Source organism: Lactuca sativa, chromosome 3 (genome assembly GCF_002870075.4).
Source record: "Lactuca sativa cultivar Salinas chromosome 3, Lsat_Salinas_v11, whole genome shotgun sequence".
NCBI classification, from domain to species: domain Eukaryota; kingdom Viridiplantae; phylum Streptophyta; class Magnoliopsida; order Asterales; family Asteraceae; genus Lactuca; species Lactuca sativa.
Genome location: NC_056625.2, coordinates 83,680,491 through 83,699,849, shown reverse-complemented (window position 1 = coordinate 83,699,849; position 19,359 = coordinate 83,680,491). Strand labels below are relative to the sequence as shown.

General features: G+C 36.5%; 1 long non-coding RNA gene across 1 annotated transcript; it reads right to left on the bottom strand.

Annotated features, from left to right (window-relative positions):
• Nucleotides 1-4,000: 4,000 nt before the first annotated feature.
• Nucleotides 4,001-5,987, bottom strand: LOC128132629 (uncharacterized). The gene is made up of 2 exons (XR_008230888.1): nucleotides 5,012-5,987; nucleotides 4,001-4,191 (listed from the first exon to the last, which is right to left on the bottom strand). It is a non-coding gene; the product is annotated as an uncharacterized LOC128132629 (long non-coding RNA).
• Between the last annotated feature and the right edge of the window lie 13,372 nt (nucleotides 5,988-19,359).

Here is a 19,359-nt window from a genome sequence, read left to right as displayed (position 1 = left end):
TAAAAACGTCAAATCAATAGTAATTGACAATAAATATCTTAAAATTGTCTAATTTCACAATTTTTTAATGTTAAAATAATAAAAAACCAACACTTTTGTCTTCTAGTATTTTATGCATCTTTTATCCATGAAATTTGTCTTATTTTTAATCTTTAATATATTAATAATTAATAAAAAATATGTATATAATATATGCGGTGCTGTGTGTTTTTTTTGCGGTTTTTAAAAACTAATAACCGCACCGCACCACAAATGTGCGGTTTTTGAAAAACAGAAAACATCACCATCGTTTTTTATTGCGGTTGCGGTTTATCGGTTGCGGTTATACGGTTTTTGCAGTTAATTTTAGTTGCGGTGCGGCTTTTGCTCACCCCTATTTTCAATATCTCAAGGTACTCTATTTCCCCATCTCCACGGAAGTCAACAATCTAAGTATGATTATTAGTGATGTTTAAAAAACAAGCAATTTTTAGAATAGCTCATACAGGTTTTTCAATGAAGATGAATAGGGAGGGTGGGGTTTTAGATTTACCAGGGTTGTAAACGAAGATGGGGAGGGGGCATTTTGATGGAAGTGGGGTCCATCTAACTAAAATTAAATAAATAATTAAAATTTAATTGAAAATATAGAAAGAGGTAAGATGGTAACCTAACTCTATCTTAACAGAAATAAATTAAGGTGTTAAAAAACAAGGACCTTAATTTGTAATGAAACTTTGTTAAAAGGACTATACTTGCAAGTTGGGAACATTTTGGAACTCCATCAAAGGAAGCAACAAACCACATGCGCCATTTTTACAGTTTTCTCTTTTAAAAATTAGTATGTCTTCAATTTGAAACAACAATAATAGAAACAAGTTTGTTTTCGGTCAATCTATTTAACAGGTATATTGGTTTTAAATTAAAACTATTTTTTATAAATATAACCAGAAAACAAAGATAAATATGTCTAAAAATCAAATAATGTTATATGCTCACATTGATAATTTTGCAAAATCATACTGCCTTCCACTAAATGCAAAACCAGGAAAACTCGATCTCCATGTCTTTGATTCAAAATCCACAATTTTAAAATAGTCATCAGTTAGGAATTGGTATGAAGTAAAACACAGTTTGAGTGTAACTTCTGTTAGCATTAATCAGAAAATAAAAATAAATATGTCCAAATAATCAAGTCAAGTTATATTTTTACACATCTAAATCCATCAATATCGTTTAATACAACAAGTTGTCTTTTGTAATCAGAGCACCTTGCTAAATGTTGGGTCACAATGAATTTTAATGTTCTAAGAGAAAAAGATTAATGTCATGACAGATACAATTTAAAGTGTAATACACTCCTTTTTGGAAAAATATGACGTTGTGCAAATTTCCTTTCAATATGTGAATAAAAAACAAGAGAAAAAGGTATAGCCGGAGTATAAATTAGGAAACGCAAACCATCTTTTTTTATAAAACAACATGGCAAAGAAAATAATGTCTTCTTCAAACTTCTTATTTTTCTCGTTAGCTCTACTAATCATCACACCATCCCCCATACAAAATTTTGGTTCTGCTACATTGGAGGAAGCCAATGGTATTCTTAAATGGAAAGCAAGCCTTGAAATCCAAAACAATTCGTTTCTCTCTTCATGGATTTCCCTTTTGAATTCCAATGCATTAGTTCCATGCACTTCTTGGTTTGGAGTAGTTTGCAATCCTGATGGGAGCATTCACAGGTTGCTACACAATCTTACGCACACTACTAGAAAAAGGCTTTCCTTGACGGACATTGTGTGTCGTCAATGCCTATACATGACAGACAAATGCCTGTCATTGAAAGCCATGTCATAAAGGATAATGACATGCATTTGGCATGTCATAAATTTTACGATAGACATTTATGACCCACAATTACGACATACATGCACGATGCACGTTTTCGACATACATTTATGATTGGCTTTGTATGTCGTAATTTGCAACATTATTGCAATTATGACATTCTATTCAACATGATTTTTGACATAGTTTTACGCCATATTTTGTATGTCATGGTGCTATATATATATACATACATACATATATATATATATATATATATATATATATATATATATATATATATATATATTCTTAATTTGTACCAAATATTAAACAAACTAAACTACACATTTAATGTCTAATAATGCAAAATAAGATATCATACATATACAAAAATACATTCCATTACACTAACCATAATGTCAAAAGGTTCTCTTGCAATTTTGGTTTTCATTTGAATTTTGTAAGGTTTTGGTTCCGTCGGAATCACTGATTCCAATTCTGTCGTAATCGTTGATTCTGGTTCCACCTTCAGATATTATTAAATTCCGTTGATTTGGCAGTGGAATGGAATCATAGATTCTGATTCCAACATAATCACAGATTCCGATTCCGTTAGAATCACTAATTCTGGTTCCACCTTGAGATAAAAATAAAATCCGTTTATTTTACATTGGAATGGAATCACATATTCCAATTGCGTCGGAATCACAGATTCCAGTTCCACGCTCATACCTTTCGTATTCTTGTAGATTGTGATAAGCACGGTTTAGCAACGCATGACCACTTTCCACAAGATCCCTCCTGATATGCACCAGATTGATAGCTTTGGCTTAAGTCCTCCAAAACACAAGCTTCTGAACCCTGCAACTTCAAACAGAATTCCATCGATTCCAACACCGATGCTAAGTCGGCATCCGAACCTTCCAACCCTAAAATTAACCAAGGGTATTTTAGTAATTTCACATCACTCTAACACACACAAACACACACATACACACACATGCAGGATTTTGAAGGGCATCAAAAACACGACAAATAGAAGGAATAGCAGAGTGCTCTCGGGCTCCAGCTCGGGCAGTCAAAAGGGCAGCATTTTTTTTGCAGCAATGACAACATCAGGTCCAGTAGAGCCACCCATTGCCTCCAACAGTGCTTGTGGGGTTGATGGAAGCATGTAAAGGGTGTTATCGAGATTTCGATAAATCAATCAAATCTTTTGCAGCATTTGATATGTCAATCACAACTTTACAAGCTGGAATAATTGTACTCGATGCATAGTCTCCTGCAACTAATGGTTGTTGACTTTATCCATTTTTCCACACATGTAGATTCTTGTCACCAAATACATATGTAATTATGGTGTTTGTATCATCCAACATAAACATACGATTCATAGGACCCTAAAGAAAAGTAAAAAAAATCATCAGAACTGCAGTAATCACTTTAAAAATGTGCATACAAAAGGTAGGAACATACAACATCTGTGAAAAACTTAAGTAGTTCTTCTCCATCATATAAGGTGAGAACTCTGATCTTGGTATTTGATGCAACTAAGATCTTATCATCTATCATTACAAGAAAACAAACCTTAGAAGAAAGAGGTTTAAGACAATTTAAGGACCATGTGTTGGGAAGACTCGCCAGAAAAATATATACAGATGAAGAGATAACTTATTCGAGATTTTCATTTCTTTTAACAGTTCACCAGTTTCAAAGTTCATTTTGCATGTTGTTCCATCTGTAATTATAGCACAAAGTTTACGCCCTTTGTTTGCGAAAGAAAGAGCAGCAATTCTACTGCACATGGAAAAGTTCTGAGCTTCAGGTATTACTCCAAATTTGGTTATTTTAACCATCAATAATCATAAAATTTATGATCATGGTCATCTTATTATTTTTCCTAGCATACCTATGATGATGTCTAGAAGATATCCATTTTAACTCTGCAGAAGTGGCATTAATGGTGAAGACTTCACCATCATCTATTCCCAGTGCCACCAAACAAATACTATTTTCTTTTCTGCACTGAGAATTAAGTGGGAAAAGAAGAAATAAGGGATTATAGACTCGGATATTAAACTATTAAGGCAAAAATGGAGTGTGAAAATTGAGATTTCCAATGCAATATAGAATATTCAAACATAACTCGATGGTTTTGTATCCCAAATTATATTCAATCCTGTAACACCGTAAATTTCAAAGCAATTTTTCATTTAAAAATAATCGTTTAATTCTTAAAAACACTTTTCTTAAAATCTCATTTGTAATCGAATTACAAAACATAACTCCATTTTCACTTGCATAATAAACCAGGATCCTCAAAACATGACTCTTTCTCTGGTGTGTACAATCGAGCCGGTGCTGTTCCATGATCCTGAGAGAAACCTGAAACACATAACACAAACACTGTAAATATCTCGCGTATCTCGGTAAATATCTGCCTCGGAATAAATGTGATCTAGCCTCCGCCTAATCACACAAAGTAATACACTCATAAATACAACTGAACTCAACCCTAAAGGTTAACAAGGTCAACGGGCAATTTTGACCGGACTTGGCGAGTGCACTAGGGCGACTCGGTGAGTCTATACGTGTCCACTGACTCCATTGGATCCTCTCTTGACACGCCGAGTACTTCTCTGACTCGACGAGTTTCACCTGGCATAAATCGCGGGGTCACCACAACTCAACTCGCCGAATCTCAAGAACAACTCGGCAAGTTGCGGCTTGAATCCCTCCCCCCTGACTCTCCCTGACTCACTGAGTTGACCCCTCAACTCGACAAGACCACTCGCTGAGTGGTTACGGGCAACTTCATGCTACTCGCCGAGTCTGTTCTTCAGACTCGGCGATTCCATGCTATGCATACACTCAAACTCACTTCTGAGGTCAGATATGTTCCATACAATCATAGATCTGGCCTCCCGAAGCATGATAATCACGTAAATTCCAAACCTTGGTGTTCAAACAACATCTATTTGCTCCTAAATGATGTTTTAGCCCCATATCTCATAGCTCTAGGTCAAAACTCCCATGAATCCTCACAAAGCTTAAGGAATAAAGCTTCTCTGGACCTCTATGGATCCCATCTCAAGCCTCATCACAAATAGGGACGAAATGGACATCAAATCTAACCAACAAAGGGGTCAAGAAACCCTAAACCCCCATGTTCATCATAACAGCAGAAAAAGGAGCCAAAATATACCTCCAAAATGATGCTCTGAGCTCCAAAATCGAAGGATGTCCACCTCCCTTGCCTCCTCTTAGCTAGAATCTCCTTTGCCTTGCCAAACAAAGCTTTAAAGCTCAACAATGGCTTCTTCTCTCTCCCAAAACGCTCAAAATCTCTTTAGGGTTTCTCTCTGGGGTTGGTGGCCGCAAATGACGGTCATAAGCCCCTTTAAATAGGTCTCAAGCCATGGAAATTATGGTTTCATTAAACAACGTGGACTCGCTGAATCCACTTTTGGACTCGCCGAGTCCATACGCGAACCTGCGCACAAAACCGCGATCCTACTCGGCGAGTTTAGACTCCAACTCGCCGAGTCTCCTCACAATCACCCAAAAATAAAAGAATAAAATAATACCTGGGAATCCGGATGTTACAAATCCAATCTTTTATTAAAATATATTAATAAAACTATGTGCAATTCTTGAAAGATAACTGAGATTGATTCATCTGTAGCAATGGAAGAAAGGATCTCAAGTTTTAGAAATTTGACTTGATATGCATATGAAGTGTTTATAAAGAGGTCTTCAAAATTTGGAGCAAAAAGAGAAGGCATCAGTTTTGTAAAGACTTGAATGTTGCAGAGGACCTGTGTCAGTTGCAAAAACGTTCAAATAGTATAATAAATAAGATTAAAACAGTTTACATTAATTTTAATATTGGTTTTAATGTTGGAGAGGACCAGAGTTTTTTTGAATCTTAGAGAAGGATGAATGCTTAAAAGTGGGACAGATACACCCGAAAGATTAATCTCTCATTGAGAAATTCATTTATGATTGTTGTTACCAACATCTTCATCCCACCTCACCTGTTGAAATGGGTTTGAAATTGAAAGAATGAAAGTATAAAATAATAAAACTAGTTATGAGGTTGACATGTGAAGTACCATTACGCATCTCCATTTTGATTTCGACCATTTGTAATGAGGTAAGGATCCATGTCACTTACTCTAGTTACATGGATTATCTTCACCTTTGAATTGACTACTCCAAATCCATAATCTGTAAGAAATGTCAAATGTCAGGTTGCATTAAATCAGGAAAGCTAATAAGTAAAAACACTAATTGCATATTCCAAAAGGAAGTATGTGTTAGTAGTAACTAATATCCATATTAACAAAATTAAGGAGTATCTCCAATCTAGCTCTGTTATTACTCATATCAACATGAGTTTTCTGAGTAATCAGAGATGAAAAATTATCCTTTGCTTCATCATAGGACGAGATACTACTGGAAATGTAAGGATGGTTGAAAAGAAGTAGAGTGAAACTGTAGAAGGTGATTGATTGTGTACCTGGTTATGACAGCATCCATGATGATCTGAATGGGATTAGCATCGGTTAACAGATGGATGATTTCCATTGCGTGTTTGAGTATGCGAACAACCACGACCTTTTTATCATTGTTTCTCCCATGCATCATGAGAGAGTTGGTTAATCGCTCCACAATTGGGCATTGAGCCTTCCTGAACCTCCTTGCTTGGCTTCCAGTTGTGTGAGGCATGTAGATTGGCTGCTTTAATGCAGTAGCAGTACAAAAAGATCAGGAACCTGTTTACAGAATTCGCATGTTATTCTAAATCAACCAGATCAAGATTGATGTTCATAAGCTAGAATCACAATACATTGAGCTTAATTTCACACAACCAGTGAAGAAATTAACAGGAAGCATGGATACTGAAACACTTTACACAAACAAACATCTACTGATACCGGTGAATTTGGATTAATCGTTTAAGAAGATAACCTGAACGTCATCGTAGGTCCAGCGGTTAAAAAGCAAGATATCTCTGCGAGCCTTCCCGTCATCAACAATAGGTGCGACGACCTCCATTGCTTACGATTCTTACTCAAACTGTAAAGCAAAAGCCTTTGTGATTCGCGAATCGGTGGAATGAATGACAATGGCATGACCGGTGGGGTAGTGGAAAGTCGGCGAGTGGTGAACGAGGATGGAAATAGCGAGGCAACGAGTTGATTTCTTGAGTGGGGCAACACTAATCAATCGATGCTTTCTTTGATTTGATGGAAATGGTGAGGTGATTTTGAATGGTAATACGAGATTTGAGGGTATCACCGCGTCTGAGCCTTCTAGTGAATTGTTACAATAAGAAGCCCCACCAATCTTACAATGTACGATACAACCCTTTTATTTCTCTTTTATTCCCTTTTCAGTCCCTTGAGATATGATATATTCTTCAAAGGAAGATATATGGAAATATGAGTTGCAAACGTGAATTTCATCATGACCCATGTTTAGTCCTTTATTTTATAAGTCATATCTTTTTTTTTTTTTTTTGGAGCATTTATGTGTGCATTCTTAAAAGAGTTAAGTAATGGATCAATATAGGTTCGATGTAAAAAAATGTAACTTTTTATTTAGTTAACTGTGTTGGATATATATTAAAGGATTTCAATATAATTTAGACAACTTATGGACCATCCTCCATTTTCATAGTACATTTTTTCGTTTTACATATTTTAAATAGATATTCATTTTATCAATAGGATGGCACTCGTAGCATTCTCCTTACATAGTCAAGATAGTCACCGACAACTATAATTAAAATGTATAATTTTTTTTTCTTCCTTGCATCTTTTAACAAATAACGACTATATAGCTTATGAACATCAATCTTGATCTGGTTGATTTAGAATAATATGCGAATTCTGTAAACATGTTCCTGATCTTTCTGTACTGCTACTGCATCAAAGCAGCCAATCTACATGCCTCACACAACTGGAAGGTACCAAGCAAGGAGGTTCAGGAAGGCTCAATGCCCAATTGTGGAGCGATTAACCAACTCTCTCACGATGCATGGGAGAAACAATGATAAAAAGGTCGTGGTTGTTCGCATACTCAAACACGCAATGGAAATCATCCATCACTTAACCGATGCTAATCCCATTCAGATCATCATAGATGCTGTCATCAACAGGTACAAAATCAATCACCTTCTACAGTTTCACTCTACTTCTTTTTAACCATCCATACATTTCTAGTAGTATCTCGTCCTATGATGAAGCAATGGATAATTTTTCATCTCTGATTACTCAGAAAACTCGTGTTGATATGAGTAATAACAGAGCTAGATTGGAGATACTCCTTAATTTCGTTAATATGGATATTAGTTACTACTAACACTGACTTCGTTTTGGAATATGCAATTAGTGTTTTTACTTATTAGCTTTCCTGATTTAATGCAACCTGACATTTGACATTTCTTACAGATTATGGATTTGGAGTAGTCAATTCAAAGGTGAAGATAATCCATGTGACTGGAGTAAGTGACATGGATCCTTAGATCCTTACAAATGGTCTAAATCAAAATGGAGATGCGTAATGGTACTTCACATGTCAACCTCATAACTAGTTTTATTATTTTATACTTTCATTCTTTAAATTTCAAACCCATTTCAACAGGTGAGGTGGGATGAAGATGTTGGTAACAACAATCATGAATGAATCTCTCAATGAGAGATTGATCTTTCGGGTGTATCTGTCCCACTTTTAAGCATTCATCCTTCTCTAAGATTCAAAAAACTCCAGTCCTCTGCAACATTAAAACCAATATTAAAATTAGTGTAAACTGTTTTAATCATATTTATTATACTATTTGAAGAAGTAGGTTTTTGCAGGTGACACAGGTCCTCTGCAATATTCAAGTCTTTACAAAAGTGATGCCTTCTCTTTTTGCTCCAAATTTTGAAGACCTCTTTATAAACACTTCAAATGCATAACAAGTCAAATCTCTAAAACTTGAGATCCTTTCTTCCATTGGTACAGATGAATCAATATCAGTTATCTTTCAAGAATTGCACGTAGTTTTATTAATATATTTTAAAAAAAGATTGGATTGAATATAATTTGGGATCCAAAACCATCGAGTTATGTTTGAATATTCTATAGTGCATTGGAAATATCAATTCTCACACTCCATTTTTGCCTTAATAGTTTCATATCCGGCTCCATAATCCCTTATTTCTTCTTCTCCCACTTAATTCTCAGTGCAGAAAAGAAAATAGTACTTGTTTGGTGGCACTAGGAATAGATGATGGTGAAGTCTTCACCATTAATGCCACTTCTGCAGAGTTAAAATGCATATCTTCTGGACATCATCATAGGTATGCTAGGAAAAATAATAAGATGACCATGATCATAAATTTTCTGATTATTGATGGTTAAAATAACCAAATTTTGAGTAATACCTGAAGCTCAGAACTTTTCCATGTGCAGTAGAACTGCTGGTCTTTCTTTTGCAAACAAAGGGCGTAAACTTTGTGCTATAAGTACAGATGGAAAAACATGCGAAATGAACTCTGAAACTGGTGAACTGTTTAAAGGAATGAAAATCTCAAATAAACTTATCTCTTCATCTGTATATATTTTTCTGGCGAGTCTTCCCAACACATGGTCCTTAAATTGTCTTAAACGTTTTTCTTCTAAGGTTTGTTTTCTTGTATTGATAGATGATAAAATATTACCTGCATCAAATACCAAGATCAGAGTTCTCACCTTAGATGATGGAGAAGAACTGCTTAAGTTTTCCACAGATGTTGTATGTTCCTACCTTTTGTATGCAGATTTTTAAAGTGATTACTGCAGTTCTGATGATTTTTTTTATTTGACTTTTCTTTAGGGTCCTGTGAATCATATGTTTATGTTGGATGATACAAACACCATAATTACATATGTATTTGGTGACAAGAATCTGCATGTGTGGAAAAATGGATAAAGTCAACAACCATTAGTTGCAGGAGACTACGCATCGAGTACAATTATTCCAGCTTGTAAAGTTGTGATTGATACATCAAATGCTGCAAAAGATTTAACTTATTTATCGAAATCCCGATAATACCCTTTACATGCTTCCATCAACCCCACAAGCACTGTTGGAGGTAATGGGTGCCTCTATTGGACCTGATGCTTTCATTGCTGCAAAAAGAATGCTGCCCTTTTGACTGCCCGAGCAGGTGCCCGAGACCCCTCTTGTATTTCTTATATTTGTCATGTTTCTGCTGCCCTTCAATATCCTGCAGGTGTGTGTGTGTGTTAGAGTGATTTGAAATTACTAAAATACCCTTGGTTAATTTTAGGGTTGGAAGGTTCGGATGCCGGCTTAGCATTGGTGTTGGAATCGATGGAATTCTGTTTGAAGTTGCAGGGTTCAGAAGCTTGTGTTTTGGAGGACTTAGCCAAAGCTATCAATTTGGTGCATATCAGGAGGGATCTTGTGGAAAGTGGTCATGCGTTGCTAAACCATACTTATCACAATCTACAAGAATACGAAAGGTATGAAGGTGGAACTAGAATCTGTGATTCCGACGGAATTGGAATATGTGATTCCATTCCAATGCCAAATAAACGGAGTTTAATTCTATCTCAAGGTGGAACCAGAATTAGTGATTCTAATGGAATCGGAATCTGTGATTATGTTGGAATCCGAATCTATGATTCCATTCCACTGCCAAATCAACGGAATTTAATTATATATGAAGGTGGAACCAGAATCAACGATTACGACAGAATTGGAATCAGCGATTATGGTTAGTGTAATGGAATGTATTTTTGTATATGTATGATATCTTATTTTGCATTATTAGACATTAAATGTGTATTTTAGTTTGTTTAAATATATATAGCGCCATGACATACAAAATATGGCGTAAAACTATGTTAAAAATCATGTCGTATAGAATGTCATAATTGCAAGAATGTTACAAATTACGACATACAAAGCCAATCGTAAATGTATGTCGAAAACGTGTGTCGTGTATGTATGTCGTAATTGTGGGTCATAAATATCTGTCGTAAAATTTATGACAGGCCAAATGCCTGTCATTATCCTTTATGACATGGCTTTCAATGGCATACATTTGTCTGTCATGTATAGGCATTTACGACAGACAATGTCTGTCAAGGAAAGCCTTTTTTCTAGTAGTGAGAGGATATGGGACTGTGTACAAAACCGAGCTACATACTAACAATATGGTAGTTGTCAAGAAACAAACATTAATGTTGATCAGAATGGATTGCTTAATGAGATACAAACATTAACGAACATAAGGCATCGAAATATAGTTAAACTCTATGGATATTGCTCACATGTTCGCAACTCATTTTTTATTAATGAATACCTTGAAAAGGGAAGCCTTGGATCAATCTTAAAAAGTGATGTATTGGCAAAAGATTTAGATTGGTTGAAAAGACTAAATATTGTAAAGGGTATAGCTAATGGTTTGGCTTATGTGCATCATGATTGTGTTGGAATAGTGTTTAAGGCTGCAACTATATTAGGCAGGTATTTGACCCGGTTGTGCATGGTCCTTTTGGGTTGCCTTCACCATAACAACTTGATAGGATGATTTATTAAGAGAGAATAAATATTATTAATATATTATGAGAATAATATAAAGAATAATAATATTGATTATTTGATTAATATAAGTCATAGAATGAATTGGAATTAATTTGGTGACTTAAATAGATTAATTAAATAAGAGGGTATAAACTGTCAATTGTTTGATAGTTAAACTTTAGACTGTAAATCCATGTTGATATGGATTGGATGGATTCTAGAAGCTAGGGATAGCTTCAAATCGTCCAAGGTTATCTAAGGAATGGATTTGGATAGCTTTAAGAGAAGATTATCCAATTAGGGTTTAGGTTGTAACCCTTAAGGAGTCTACAAGTATAAATAGACCCTATGGCATAAGGAAATCGGCACTTCATATAAAGTAGAGAACCCCTGGCCGATTTCCTCCTCTCTCCTCTCTGCCAAATCATCCTCCTTGCTATTTGGTGTTTGTAAGCCATTAGAGGAGTGACAATTGTGACTCTAGAAGCTCCAAGACAACAAGATCAAACAAGAGATTCAAAGGTATGATTCTAGATCTGTTTTAACATTGTTCTTATATCTAAATAGTCATTAGAAGTCTTGGATTCAAAGTATGTTTAATTAGAAAGCCTAGATCCAAGCATTAGGGTTTTGCATGCGCACATAGGAAAGTTCTTATGGCTAAAACCCATCAGTGGTATCAGAGCCTAGCTTGGTTTTCATTAAATTGTTGCTTATTTGCTTGAAACTTAACTGCAAAATTCTATTTTTGTGTTTCTGAGTCATGGACTCGGCGAGTCCAAGCGTCAGGAATGGCCAGATTCGGGATTTCTTCATGATTATCTTATGGAAACTTACCTTAATCATATTAGATCAACCCTAATTTGTTTTTTTTATGTATATATATATATATATATATATATATATGACAATTATCTTGATCTAATTAAAGATATTTATCAACTAATAAAATATTTAATTTCCTTATATGATAATTAATTAATTATTTTGATTATTTTGGTAATTATCTTGAAAGAAATCTTGAATAAATCAAATATAGATAATTAAGAAATTAATTGTTAATTGAAATTATTTGTTATTTAATCCTCCACGTTTTAAATGTTTAAAACTTGTCCTCAAGTTTTGAAATTTATATCTGTGATTAAAAGTTTTAATTTAGACAATTTAAATTTCAAACCCTAGATTTTAAAAGGTTTAAAATACAACCCTATACTAATATAATATTACAAGAATAATATATATATATATATATATATATATATATATATATATATATATATATATATATATATATGTATAACTAAAATGCTAGTCTTACCGTTAGTAGGCCTCATTCACGAAGCCGATCTATAAGGTGGGTATAAGGTTGCGGCCTATAAAATGACGCTTAATGGGTGTACACTCACACCCACCGCTTGCTTGATCGGTGGAGGGTCGTTAGCCGAACGGGTAGGATAGGGCAACCTCGTTCTCTCATTAAAAGTATAATAAGTAATACAAAGTAACTACACAATTTTAAGATTTCCCAATCTTAGTTACTTTAGGAAAAGTGAATCGATGCAATCCCATGAAATTACACTTTGCACCCTTGCTAAGAAGTTAGTGGAGCGTGTGTGGTTTACCGGCACACTAATTGGTTCCAAGGAAAGGTGGAAAAGGGTGATTTATTGTTTATCATAGTTCGATGGAGCGTGTGTGGTTTACCGGCACATCGAATAAGTGATCGTTACAAAGAAGGCACCATGTGAATTTGCATGGTAATTCACACCCGCTTTGCGATCCTCGGTATCCCAGTCACAAACAAGAGGGGCATATCGAGATTAAAACATGTCATTGAATAGTTTCAACGAATCTCATCTGAACCTAGGAATTCTCAATTCATTTAGGACTTATAGTAAGTTTTTATGGTGGAGAATTAGTGAATCGTCATTCACTTACCTTCAATTTATTTGCATGTTAGATTACGACATCCCTTTTCTAATATGTAAATGTTGTTGTTGGATCCTAGCCCTAATTTTTCTTATTAGGTGATAATTAGGGATTCATATTCTAATCTATCTTTGTCCTTTCTATTTGTAGATGTCGAACGCAAACAACGCTGCTGCTAGTTCTTTCACGTTGATGAGCCTTTCCCAAAAGGTCACCTTCGATGGAACGAACTTTAGCGAATGGATAAGATACATTCGCACCATTGCTCGCTATGAGGATAAGGAGTATGTCCTCGATGAGAAGCTCGAGAAAATCAACCCTGAAATCGCTACTCCGGCTGAAACTACCGCTTTTGAAACTCATGAGCGAGATGCAACGAAGGTACATTGCATCATGATAGCCACCATGAACTCCGAATTCCAAAAGTCCTACGAGGACATGTACCCGTACGAGATGCATCAAGACTTATTGGAGAGATACCACCAGGACGCGAGACAAGAGCGTTATGAGATTTTCACCAACATGATTTCCGCTAAGATGGGTTATGGAGAATCTCTTACTGTGCACTTGCAAAAGATGCAAAGGTATGTCGACCGGCTTCGCAAGTTAAATGTTGACTTTGGGGAAGACTTGGCGATCGACATGGTGCTTCACTCTTTGCGTCCGATGTACAATCAATTTAGGATGACCTACCACATGAAAAAGAGGAGGTCACCCTAAGCAAACTCCAAGGTCTCTTGAGGGTCGCTGAGAGCAACTTCAAAGACAAGTCTGTTGCACCAACTCCCAATCCACCCACTGCTCATGTGTTGGCTATTGGTCAAGGAAAGGGAAAGAAGAGGAAGGCTTCGTCTAAGAACTATCGCAAGGTTAAAGCCCGAGATGGTGCCTCTTCTAGTGGGACCAAATTTGATCCCGCTAAGCCCTGCCCTAACCCTAAGGAGGTAGAGTGCCACCACTGCCACAAGATAGGACATTGGAAGAGAAGCTGCCCAAAGTACCTACAAGCCATCAAGGAAGGAAAGATCAAGCCATCTTTCGCAGGTATATACACAATTAAATCTAACGATTCTAGTCATGCTATTTCTTGGGTTCTTGATACCGGTTGTGGTTATCACATTTGTTCTAATGTGCAGGGACAAAGAAGAAGTAGGGATGTGGAGCAAGGAAGGATCAATCTAATCATGGGGAACAGAAGATCGTCGCCTGTGACCAAGATTGGAGTGTATTCTTTAGTGCTTAGGAATAATTTATGTTTAGATTTGAAAAATTGTTGCTATTCGCCAGAAATGGCTAGAAACATCATTTCATTTCATGGTTTATATAGACAAGGTTTTAGATTTTCTTTTAATAATGAGAATGGTTCTATTTTGGCTTATCTAAATGGTGTCTTTTACTTTGAAGCTATACCATGTAATGGAATTTATGAAACTGTTATGATTGTTGATAACTTAGGAAATGATGTTTTGAACATAGATTCTTCCACTAGTATGGACAAAGCATCCTTGTGGCATTGTCGTCTTGGACATGTCAACAAGAAACGCATAGCCCAACTCCAAAAGGATAGAGTGTTGGAGTCATTCGACCTTAGGGAAGATGACACATGCGAGTCTTGTTTACTTGGAAAGATGACTAAATCACCCTTCACGAGTACGTGTGAAAGGGGTGAGGGTCTATTGGACCTAATACATACTGATGTATGTGGACCGTTTAGATCAACCACGAAGGATGGGAACCGCTTCTACGTGACTTTTACTGATGATTATAGTAAATATGGGTATATCTATTTAATCAAGCAAAAGTCAGAAACCTTTAAAAGTTCAAAGAGTTCAAGAATGAAGTGGAGAATCAATTGGGCAGGAAAATCAAGATGCTTTGATCCGATCGAGGAGGAGAGTACCTAAGTCTTGAATTCCATGATTATCTCAAGGAATGTGGAATAGTTTCACAATTGACGCCTCCTAGGACACCGCAGTTGAATGGTGTGGCATAAAGGCGTAATCGAACCTTATTGGATATGGTTCGCTCTATGATGAGTCGTGCTTCACTACCTATCTCATTTTTGGGGGTATGCCTTAGAGACTCCGCCCATATCCTTAACTGAGTCCCTACTAAGAAGGTTGCCAAAACACCTCACGAGATGTGGACAGGGAAAGCTCCCTTGTTAGCACATATCAAGGTTTGGGGTTGCGAGGCTTTCGTAAGACGAGATACTCACGACAAGCTCGAACCTCGAAGTGAGCGATGTATTTTCATCGGCTACCCACAGACATCCTTTGGATATCTCTTCTATAGACCGAAGGACAATGTTGTCTTTGTTGCGAGGAGAGGAGTTTTCCGAGAGCGAGAACTCATAGGCCAAGGAGACAGTGGGAGGCAAATCAAGCTTGAAGAAATTCAAGAGTCGATAGATGAAGGAAACTCTACCGCTGGCACTCAACCCGAGGAGGAAACTCCGGTTGAACCGACTGACGAGTCCTTACCTCTTAGACGCTCCGATAGAGTTAGAGTTCATCCCCAGTTTTATGGTTTTCATATTGCTAACGAAGGGGACACGTATATTAGTGATGGTACACTAATAAATCTTGATGAACCTAATAGCTATAAGGAAGCCATGGCAGGCCCAGAGTCTGCGAAATGGAAAGAGGCAATGGATAGCGAGATCCAATCCATGTATGATAACCAAGTTTGGAATTTGGTTGATAATGTGCTCGGACGTAAGACCGTTGGGTGCAAATGGATCTTCAAGAAGAAGACCGACGTGGATGGAAACGTACACACCTATAAAGCGTGATTGGTTGCGAAGGGCTTTACTCAAACTCCCGGAGTTGACTATGATGACACCTTCTCACTAGTTGCGAAGATAAAATCTATTAGAGTGATGCTAGCGATTACCGCATTTCATGATTATGAGATTTGGAAAATGGATGTCAAGACCGCTTTCCTTAATGGAAAGTTGGCTGAGGATGTTTACATGGCTCAGCCAGAGGGGTTTGTGGATCCGAAGCATCCGAATAGAGTGTGTAAGCTTGAGAAGTCCATCTATGGACTTAAGCAAGCGTCTCACAGATGGAATCTTTGCTTCGTTGAGAAAGTCAAAGAGTTTGGATTTGTACGAAGCGAAGATGAATCATGTGTATATGTCAAAGCCAGTGGGAGTATAGTTAGCTTCCTCGTTCTATATGTCAATGACATATTACTCATAGGAAACGACATCCCGACTCTGCAAGAGGTTAAGTCTTGGCTCGGGAAGTGCTTTGCTATGAAGGACCTCAGAGAGGCTTCTTACATTTTGGGAATAAGGATAGTAAGAGAAAGAAGTAAGAGACTAATAGGACTTAGTCAGAACACTTACTTAGAGAAGGTACTAAAACGTTTTAGTATGGAAAACTCGAAGAAGGGAGAATTACCGATACAAAGTAATGCCAAGTTGAGTAAGACTCAAATTCCGAGTACTGAAGCTGAGATAGCAGAAATGAGCCGAGTACCATACGCTTCCGCAGTTGCCTCAATCATGTACGCTATGACTTGTACTCGCCCTGATGTAGCCTTCGCTTTGATCATGGTTAGCAGATATCAAGGGAATCCTGGCAGAGCATATTGGATTGCGATGAAGAATATCCTTAAGTTCCTTCGGAGAACGAAGGAATGGTTCTTAGTCCTTGGAGGGAGTGATGACTTGAAGGTGTGAGGGTATAGTGACGCCAGTTTTCAGACCGACGGGGACAACTACCGTTCGCAGTTGGGCTGGGTCTTTACCCGAAATGGAGGAGCAGTGACATGGAAGTGTTCCAAGCAGGAAACAGTAGCTGATTCAACGTGCGAATCAGAGTACATTGTAGCGATCGAAGCGTCGAAGGAGGCAATATGGTTGAAGAACTTCATCGGTGATCTTGGAGTTGTACCTGCCATAAAGGAGCCCATGGAGATTTTCTGTGATAACGAAGGTGCGGTTACCTTGACCAAGGAACCGATGGATCAAGGTAGATCAAGACATATCGACAGAAAATATCACTTTATTAGACATCGTGTAAAGGAAGGACAACTCATAGTGAAGAGGATATCATCGGAAGATAACCCAGCAGATCCGCTTACGAAGGGACTGAGTAGGGTTAAGCACTTGCAGCATGCTAGGAGTATTGGGCTGAAGGATGATATTAGCATAGATTAGATAGTATTAGAAACGTGTAATAGATAAATGTAATTAACATTTGATGATTAAATAAAGGAGTTTGATTTATGAGTAATGTTAGTATCTTATGTTAATTGTTTAACTATTGTTTCTCTTTGCATGTTTTGACTTCCAGAATAATTGAGTTTATTAGGAATAATCGAATTGTTCAAATTTTCCACAATCATTCATATGTTGGAAGTAGATATGAATGAAGATTGTCATGAATTGGTGTGTAGATTGTCTAAATGGTGTTAGACATAGCAAAGGGTTGCTGCAACGTTCATGAGTGCTTATGAACTAGTTTTGAGCATTGGAACAAACCCGCGCTTGCTGGAATCACCTTATGGAATATGATATAAAAGGGTGATCGCGAGACGATAATATCATATAGTCTTAAAACCTAGATATATGGTTTGTTATTTGTTAATTGATTGTACATTGATAATGCGAAAACGCATCAGTAACTCGGTGTTATAAAACACATTGTTGTGTATAGTTGGTTAATGAATAAGTAAATGCATATAAGTCAAAGTTTATCTATAACTTTTATCTTAGAAGGTAAAAGCGATATCTCGGCCGCTCGATGATTTGATTTGACTTATGTGTCAGGCCCGGTCAGAACTGAATTGATGTGTTCGATTAAGTTCTATGTCAAATAAATCAGAGATCGAGAAACCTAAATGCTTGACTAACCATTCCATAGGATTGTCAGCATGATATCTAACAGAGGACTGTATGATCCCTTATCTAAAGAACAAGATTGATTAGATCAAAGTTTGACAGCGTCTTTGAGAGCTACAATTGCAAACCGAATTGTACTTGTGCATATAGTTACTAGACTTATCCAAGTGGGAGACTGTTGGAATAGTGTCTAAGGCTGCAACTATATTAGGCAAGTATTTGACCCGGTTGTGCATGGTCCTTTTGGGTTGCCTTCACCATAACAACTTAATAGGATGATTTATTAAGAGAGAATAAATATTATTAATATATTATGAGAATAATATAAAGAATAATAATATTGATTATTTGATTAATATAAGTCATAGAATTAATTAGAATTAATTTGGTGATTTAAAGAGATTAATTAAATAAGAGGGTATAAACTGTCAATTGTTTGATAGTTAAACTTTAGACTGTAAATCCATATTGATATGGATTGGACGGATTCAAGAAGCTAGGGATAACTTCAAATCGTCCATGGTTATCTAAGGAATGGATTTGGATAGCTTTAAGAGAAGATTATCCAATTAGGGTTTAGGTTGTAACCCTTAAGGAGTCTACAAGTATAAATAGACCCTGTGGCATAAGGAAATCGGCACTTCATCTAAAGTAGAGAACCCCTGGCCGATTTCCTCCCCTCTCCTCTCTCCCAAATCATCCTCCTTGCTATTTGGTGTTTGTAAGCCATTAGAGGAGTGACAATTGTGACTCTAGAAGCTCCAAGACAATAAGATCAAACAAGAGATTCAAAGGTATGATTCTAGATCTGTTTTAACATTGTTCTTATATTTAAATAGTCATTAGAAGTGTTGGATTCAAAGCATGTTTAATTAGAAAGCCTAGATCCAAGTATTAGGGTTTTTCATGCGCACATAGGAAAGTTCCTATGGCTAAAACCCATCAGATTGGTCACCTCATATAACTCATTTATAATTCATAGAGACATTTCCATTGCCAACATCCTTCTAGATTCTGATTATGAGGCACACATTTCAGATGTTGGTACATCCAAGCTTTTAAAGCTACACTCATCCAACTGGACCACAATCGTAGATACTTATGGATATAGCGCGTCAGGTAACGTAATTTTGTGATGTTAGTTCTACATTTAATTTTCTTTAGTTTTATGATATATATATAT